We start from the raw sequence: 9,411 nt of genomic DNA, 5'->3' as shown, positions 1-9,411 counted from the left end.
ACATCTGGGTTTATCCATCAGTTCACCTACACTTCATAAAAACTGTGGCACGTGCCCTGCTCCGCCTCGTTCTAGGTACTAAGCTTCTGTTCCGCTCTCTGGGAGAATCATGACACTTCAAACTGTCATGCAAACAAAGTAAGTCATGTGTGTGAGAGCAGCTAGCATAGCGCCAGCCACGTAACAGGCTTCCAGGCAGCAGTGATTATCCTCATCTCCTACACTTGGGCGCATGCGGCTCAAACCTTATAATTATTTTTGGCACCTACATCTTAGTGTTGACTCACATCGAGTTTGCTGTCAATTCAATCTCATGTCTCACATGTTAAAACATGTGAGTTCTGTCCCATCCTGCAAAAGGAAACCCTTTGAGAAGATCCTGGTCTGAGCTTCAGTATCCTTGTGGCTATCAGTAGATATCATTTTCCAAACCTACTGCTCCTCCTGTGGTCTCAGTTTCTATTCACAGCATCACCATCTACCTAGGCTTCTCAGAAACACTCAGAGCACGTAACACAAATATGTAATTATGTATGTAGGATTCTATATACACACAAATACATGTATCTGTCAAATCTAAGAGGATGCTATATGCCAGATGCTAAGAATACTTTTTTATCTGACCCACCCCCCCAAAAAAAAAGCATTGAAAAAGATCACAACTCCCAAGCCAAGGAGGTGAAAGAAAGAAGAATCCAGATAGGTATCAGAATAGCACTGACATGGGGAACAAAAAAAGAAGGCTCCTTTTTAAAATTTCAACATTGTTTTGAAAATTCTGGCAAAATATGAAATACAATTATAAACCTAAATAGTATTAATAAAGAAGAAAAACACTAGTTGACCCTCATTTAACTGGAAAACTAAGAATGAACTAAAAAGTACTGTATGAATGAGTATTAAGTAAAAAAACTATACATTAGATAAATACTTTTTAAAGTAATGGCATTCCTCTATATAGCAATAAGCAGTTAGAAATTATCATAATAGAAATATCTTTCATAGTAACAATAAAAATATAAAATAACAGAATAATCTTAAAGGAAATTTTTTTACCTATTTGTAAACTACAGAAAGTTTACACAGATGTAAAAGCATAAGTGGAAAGCTGTATCATTTCCTTGGATTGAAAATTTAAATATTAAGATGTTAATTCTCCAAAAATTAATTTATAATTTTATTGAGATTCTGATAAAAAAATATCCCAATGATCTTGTTTTGTGGGGGAGGGGAGAGACGAGGAGAAGGTAATTGACAAAACATCTTCAAAATTGATCTGGATGAGTAAACACAGAGACATAAGATTAATGTCCTTATTGTAAAAACAAGGAAACTTTTTCAAAACAATGAGAAAAACACAAAATGTTTTTAGAAAAATGAAGGATAAACAAAAATAGACAGTCACAGAAGAAATATAAGTGGCTAATAAACAAATGAAAAATTTCAAACTTTTTTGTAATAATATATACACTCATTTTTAAAAATGAGATATTTTCCAGTTCCCAAATTGGTGAATTTATTTAAATAATAACATACAGTGTTGGGGGGAAAAAAAAACCCTAGGAACTCTAACATCCCTGCAATAGGATATAAACTGTTGTACCTCTTTTGAAAAGCAATTTGGTGGTAAGTATCAAAAGAATTAATAATGTTGCCAATGGTTCCATTTATAAAATACATATTAAGTAAATAAAACCATGGATGAAGAATTATGTACAAAGGTGTTCATCTTTCAGTGAAACAGAATAGATAACTCTGAAATAAAGCTTTTATTATTGTTGGCAATAATTCTGCCAATGACTTACATGTTCGTTATTTAGTACGGCTAATTAAATTAAGGAATTTCCATAGAGTTGGATATTAGCATTCATTCCAATTAATTATTTGAATAGTTTTCCAGGATATGTGAAATACACATGGTATAATGTTGACTGGGGAAAAGGCAGAGGATAAATAAATACATATTGACAGAAATAAGACAGAAACTAAATTACCTGCAAATTTCATAATTACTTTTCAATTAGAAGGAACAGAAGATTTTGAGAAAGAGAGAGAGAGAGAGAGAGAGGAGGAGGGGGAAGACAACAAGGACAAGAAGAAAGTGAGACTAAGAGATTGTTAAAACATGTTAGTAAGGGAGAGTGAATATTCATACCAGATATTAAGATGTATCATAAGATTATAGTAATTTAAATGGCATGTTACTAAAAATAGACACAGCTTGCTGAAACAGGGTAACTCTGAAATAGGGTTATCCTATTTCAATAATTTATAATAATGTGTCTTTAAGAAGACTTGACAAATCAAAAGAGAATGGAAGACTATTCAACAGAGAACTGGTAAAGAATCTGGAAATAATTTTGAATACATCACCACTCCACAACTTTATACCAAAAAAAAAAAGCTAATGATGAATTTTAAAGTTACATATAAAAGTTTCAAACTAGAGAACAATTTCAAGAAAATAAAAATTCAAATTCTTGAGCAGGAGAACCCTTTCTAAGTGTAATGTCGTAATGGGAGAAATCATAAAGAATAAAACCAATAGCTTTGGGCTTCCCTGGTGGCGCAGTGGTTAAGAATCCGCCTGCCAATGCAGGGGACACGGGTTCGAGCCCTGGTCCGGGAAGATCCCACATGCCGCGGAGCACCATTAACTAAGCCCGTGCACCACAACTATTGAGCCTGCGCTCTAGAGCCTGCGAGCCACAGCTGCTGAGCCCGCGTGCCTAGAGCCCGTGCTCCGCAAGAGAAGCCACTGCAATGAGATGCCCACGCACCACAACCAAGAGTAGCCTCCACTCACCATAATTAGAGTACGCCCGTGTGCAGCAACGAAGACCCAAAGCAACCAAAAGTAAAAATAAATAAAATTAAAAGAAAAAAACCAATAACTTTTCCTATAAAACAATTTTAAACTCAGTAAGCAAAAAAAAATTTTATAATCAAAATTGAGAAGCAAAATACAAACTAAATAAAATAAAAATAAATACAGTTTTTAAATAGAGAATAATTGAGACATAGCTGCTGAGTAGCAGACTTTTAAAGACAGGAGCAGGCTCTGCTTCTTCAACTTCCACTGTTGTCTGCTTTTGTATTTTTAAATAATGCCTGCTCCTATCTTCTGCCTTTATCAGTTTCCTTCTGCTGGTACACATTGTGTGATGGTCATAGCCTTATTGTTTTACAATCATTAGCCAACTGCAGGCAATTCACATTTCCAGTCTCTCTGCCCATCAAGAGCCACTTCCCTAATGAGTCAAGTTTGGGGCCTGCTTCAGCACTGAGCGAGATTTCAAGAGAAATGACTGCTCAGCCTTCCTCATCAAGAAGCTTCGTCGACCTCCCCTAGTGGGGAGACAGGCAAGATTTACCATCTAGGAAAGATGCTCAAGACTTGTCCTTGCTCCAGGGTCCCTCTGGATTCCTGTGCTTTTGTCGTTTCACTGCTTTGTTACTTTTATTATCCAAGGGGGGTTGTTTAGTGGGATAGTGCTATCAAGGTACTGCCTACAGGGACAGATTGATATGTCTGGGCTTGGGACCAAGAACTTACTTCTGGTTTTGCTTTCATCAGGAAGCTCGGAGCCACACAAGCTGCTCACTTCTAAGGAGCACTGGGTGAGCTCACCTCCCCCCGACATGATCGCTGCTGCACCAGCCACCTGCCCCTTCTCCTCCCATCTACTGCCTCAAGGGTTAAATTATTTTTCAGAATTCAGGAGATTTTGGAAAGCTGCCTCACACCTTTTTTGGTTGATGGGAAAGGAGGTAGGATGATAGATAGCTCCACAGAGGATGCCTGTGGGGGCAAAGCTTTCGACCTCTCTGTGTGAGTGTTCCTCTCGAGGAAGCATTGGTATCTTCACTTTCAGCACTGCTGTGAGGACCAGATGCTACAAGGGCAATGCCCACCCTCTAGGAACACAAGTGCTATGAAAGCAGAGACTGATAATGAAGGTGATGATGGAACGTTTTCTAATTATAGCTCACATCTTGTAAGTTACAAATGTCTTGCCTTTGGGAGATGAGGTTCTCAGAGAGGAAACTGAGCTGTAGGGGCTCAAGAAGCAGACACTTTAATAAAACCAGACATCCACCACTGCCTCCCATAGTGTGGGCTTTCTTCCTTGTGATATTGGACTTTTCCAGTGAGCTCACCCCTGGTAACCTAGGGATGAGATTCTCTTTCTGCCCACAAGAGCTGCTGTGTATGACAGGTGCACGTCCCAGTAATTAAGTATCAATAGGTGTGGCAGTAATGGTATGAACAGGGCAGGCTGTTCAGGGACAACTGGACAACTGGACTCAGCCTGTTACTTCATCTCCTTTTCCATTTATAAATTTCCCGAGTACAATTTCCTAATCTCCTTATTTTTATTCCAGACTTGCCTTTCTTTGTATGTATTCAGTTTTCATTCATTCAAGGGGAAAGTACAGTAGTTCAAGTAGAAAGAACAGTAGTTCACTTTCCCCTTGAATGAATGAAAACTGAATGAACAAAAGTGAACTTACATGCCATATGTATGTATATATATATATATATATATATACACACATACATATATATATATATACATATATGTAATTATGTCTATAGATAGATAGATATTGTATAGAGATTATAAAATGGTATTAGGTCCTTAACCTACACTGTGTCAATTTATCCCCACGACAGCATTGTGCAGTGTCATTCTTAGACCGGGTTTCACATGAGAATATTGCCATAAGAAGAGGTTAAACAGCTTAGTCTAATTCTCAACAAGAGGAATTGGCTGAGCTGACGCATTTTCCCCTTCAGCGGAGCTCAACAAAAAGAGTAAACTATGGTGCACTCATCTGGGAGGGGCCAGGCTGGGAGGGGCCCAAGCTCTAGGGTTGTGGACACCTGGGCCACCACTTGAACCGTCTTCCTGACTCCTCTAACCTCCCCAGTTAGGGCCAGGGCTCAAGCTTTTTTCTATTCCAAGTTGCCACTGCAGTTTTCACCTTCTTCTCCCTCTACTTCTGGCCAGACTTTGGTGGTCTTAGTGAGAAAGGGAAGAAAAAGAAGGAAAAAGCCCAATTTCATAGCGTCACCCTCAAGGGCCTATAGTGAAGGGCACACATTCCACTACTAGCAGTTGTGCTTCTTGGAGCCGATGAGCCACCCTCAGTTAAGATACAAATGAACTGAAAAAAGTTACTCACTGACCAATGATATGCTAGCTTATTAAATACGTCCAGAACACAGGGCAGTGCCCACATAGTGAATAACAACAACAGTGATTATTATACTAAGAGCTAACAGTGTATACTGAGCACTGTCAACTGACCAGGCAGTCACTGAGAAATCAACATGCATTGTCTCCATTCATTCTCAAAAAACTCTCACTCACAATGGAGCTGAGGCTGGGAGAGTGAAGCCACTTTCCTGAGGCCTCTAAGGATGTGCGGGCCCAGGGACTCTATCTACTGCAGGTTGTCTGCCTGGGAACCTCAGGGTAACTATAGAAGCCACGTGGTGGGCATAGGAGAAGCACCTGGTAGGAGAGAGGCCGCTAGGAGCCAGCGGGAACTGAAAGCGAATGCCGCTGACAGAACGTTGAGTAGGAAAAAAATTAAGTTCCAGGGGACTACTTGTAGCAGGATATGCTTTTTACAAAGTTCCAGAGCACGAAACCTCAACAATATGCTATTATTAATGATAACATTAATTTAAAAACCAAGGGAATAAATTCCAGGTAGTGGCTAGCTCTGGGGCTGGCGGGGCACAGGATAAGGGAGGGACACATAGATACAGGCAAATTATTGCTAATTTTTCCAGTTCTCGGATTGGCTGATAGGTTCACCAGGGGTTCGTTGTATTATTTAAAAGTGTGTTCAATAAAAAAAGAAAAAAATGTAACAAAAAAGCCAGGTATAAGGAGTTTGTCTTGAACCACGATTATGAAAAAAAATCTACTTTTGTGTATCTAAGGACCAGATATTTTTTATAAAGGATGGGGGAATAATAAATAAATAGCCAAGTACTCATATTCAAGGTTAAGAAATAAAGCACTGCGAATATATAGTTGAAGCCACCTGTGTCCCCATCCCCAATTTCACTTCTGTCCTTAGTCCCCAGAGGACATTGTTTTCCAGATTGTTTTCTATTCCCTTACTTTTTAAAAACTTCTGAGCATCATGAAAAACAGGGAGTGTTTTTTGCATAATTTAAAACTTTAGAGAAGTGGTATTTATTATGCTTTGTATCACAGCCTACCTCGGGCTTTATTTACCCAGCACTGTGTTTTGGCATCAGATCCAGTGTCCTCATTTTCACGTTGGTATAGTACTATATTATTATATGAAATTAATTTTGTTATATGAACATGGCACAATTTATCCACTTTCTTGGTGAAGAAAATTTCATTGTTTATAATATTTTGCTGTTACAAACAATGTTGCCCTCGACATACTTATCTCCCCATGCACCTGCACGTGGGCAAGGGTCTCTCTAGATAACAAGTAGGCATGGGATTGCAAGGTAGATGGAGGACACGCACACCTTGAGTTTGCCAGGTAATGCCAAATTGTTTCCTAAGGCGTTTATGACAATCTACATGTCCACCAGTGACGAGTGAGAGTTCCCATTGCACCACATTCTCACCACCACTTGTTATCAACCAATGTTTTTCTTTTTGGCCATTTTGGTGGGTGTGAAGTTCCATCTAATTGTGGTTTGGCATTTCTCTAACTACTGATGAGGTTCAACATTTTTTCTTGTGTTTATAGGGTAGAAGTCACGTAGCCTCTTTTGGAAAAGGAATCTGCCTTCTGCTAATATATTTTTTTCTGTTGGAATGTTTGTCTTTTTCTTACAGATGTGCAGGTATTAATTATATATTTTGGACGCTCTTTGGTTGGTTTTATGTATTGCAAATATCTTTTCACTATCTTTTGTATCTTCAGTTGAATAACAGTGACTTAGGTTTACTATTGCCAAATGTATTTCATTTGCCATTTGTTCTTTTGGTGTCTTATTGAAGGAATTCTTCCTGACCTTGTTGTAATATATATATGCATTCTCTGTTACAACCTCTGTATATATCAGGTTTCCACATGTCCTGACTATTTTACTGGGTCACTGTTCTCTTGATCTATCTCTATGCTAAACTTCACCACCTTAACCACTGCAACTTGATAATGACTTCTACTATGGCAAGTTCCCTTCACCTAGTTGTTGCTCTTCCTGTTGATATTGTCTTCTTTTATTCTCCTCCTTCTCCCTTCCTCCTCCTTCTTTTTTTTTTTTTTTGTGGTACATGGGCCTCTCACTGTTGTGGCCTCTCCCGTTGCAGAGCACAGGCTCCGGACGCGCAGGCTCAGTGGCCATGGCTCACGGGCCCAGCTGCTCCGCGGCACGTGGGATCTTCCCGGACCGGGGCACGAACCCGTGTCCCCTGCATCGGCAGGCGGACTCTCAACCACTGCGCCACCAGGGAAGCCCTCCTCCTCCTTCTAATCCTCCTGTGCCTTCCTCTCTTTTTCTTTCTTCTTCTGGGATACCTTAGCTACTCTTGGACTATTTATTGTTCTACGTACATTTTAGAATCACCATGTTTATTTCCATGGAAAACCCCGTTCAGATTTTAATTTAGATTCTATTATTGAATCTGGCAATTACGCTATAAAGAATTCACATCTTTGTGACATGAAATCTTTCCATAACTGAACATGGTATGTCTCTCCCACTTATTTAGAACTTCTTTAATGTCGTTCCATTTAGTTGTGTTACTTTTCATCTAAAGGTCTGTACATCTTTTGTCAGATTTATCCCTATGTTTCTATTTTTTGTAAATGATTTATTTTTTTTTAATTCTCTCTTGTAACTTGTTATTGTTAGTATATAGACATGCTGCATTATTACTTGGTTCCTTTATTTAAAAGATAGATTTCCCAACTCTTCACGACTGCGAGCTAGAGTTAGATGTATCAGCATACACTCAATAAGTTAAATATTCAGGGCTGACATTTGGTTGTACACAATACCACGGTTGTACTAATTACTAAAATATTGAAATATTTCCACAAAGGAACCCCTGACTTCCCCACCAGCACCCTGGTGATCCTGACCTCTCCCCCTCAACAGACCCAGACCTTCCCAACTTCCAGACACTACTAATGAGGTTTAACATCTTTTCTTATATTTTTAGGACATGCTTGTAGCCTCTTTTATAAAAGGAATTTTTGGGTCTTTTGCTAATTTTTTTCTATTGGAATTTTTTTCTTATTAATATACAGGCATTAATTATATATTTTGGATGCTCTTTTGTGGGTTTTATTATTGTAATATCCTTCTCTGTCTTTTGTATCTCTACAAAAAAGGGCCTTAGGTCTTGCTTCACTGAGAAGACACACGTCTGTTCTGATTGCTCCATTTCCATGCCATGTGAGTTGTTAAATATTTTGAAAGTTGCCTCTTATGCTCATATGCCAGTGCTAACTTAACACCAAGGGTGAAATATTAACCTGAGTGGTTTCTCAACGAAGGGTGCAGAGAGCACAGAAAGAGGTGATCAGCTCTGGGGTTCAAGTAGGAGTCAGGAGATTTGAGCTGTAGCCAAGGAGATCGGAGCCAGCACCCACCTCTGACAATCCCCACTTGAAACCCTGCCGCTCACCACGCTCCTCCCCTTGGAGTTCCCATGGGCACCTCGACCACATGTTTCAGACTTTAAATGCTAAGTCTGCTCTCTTCCCGACTCCGCTAATTGTTGGAACAGTGTCTCCAACCATCTTGTCCCCTACAGTAGAAAATTCAGAATTATCCTAGACTCCATCTTACCCTTATTATTGCTTACCAAGATCTGTCAATTCTATGTCACTAAAAAAGAAAAAAATCTCTTGAATATGACTTTTTCCCAGCCCGATTACCCCAACTCCTACATTTTTGAAGTTTCCTAATCAGTCTCTTGGCCTCCAGCCTCTTTTGCTTCTCCAGCCCCTCCCCTGCACCGCTACCAGCATTAGTAGTCCCACCTGGCCCATTAGCCTACTCTGTTTCCTCGTCTGTGGAGGGGAGTATATGGGAGCCATCTGCCTTGGCAGGAGAGAGTATTTTGTCACTGATGCTGATGAGAATGGTGAGAATATAAAGCAGATTGACTTTGAGTTGGTTTTATTGTTGTGTTTAAATTCCCTATAGGCAAATACACCCCTTTTTGCCTACACCTGGCCAGCTGTCATCCCCTTCTCCTTGGCATGACACTGGAGACATGATCTGCCTCACAGAGCTGCTGCGAAGGTTAAATGAAACAATACTCGCTGGGAACGTAGCCCAGGCCCCTGCCCATGGTGAGTGCTCAGTCAATGTTAACAGTTATCTGCAGTAACATTATTATTGGTTCCTTATCTCCTCCATGATTCCTGTTTCTGCAAAGCCTTCTG

The sequence above is a fragment of the Orcinus orca genome, chromosome 13, assembly GCF_937001465.1.
Source record: "Orcinus orca chromosome 13, mOrcOrc1.1, whole genome shotgun sequence".
Classification (NCBI taxonomy): Eukaryota; Metazoa; Chordata; class Mammalia; order Artiodactyla; family Delphinidae; genus Orcinus; species Orcinus orca.
The sequence above is the reverse complement of the archived record's forward strand: the minus strand, read 5'-3'. Positions refer to the sequence as shown.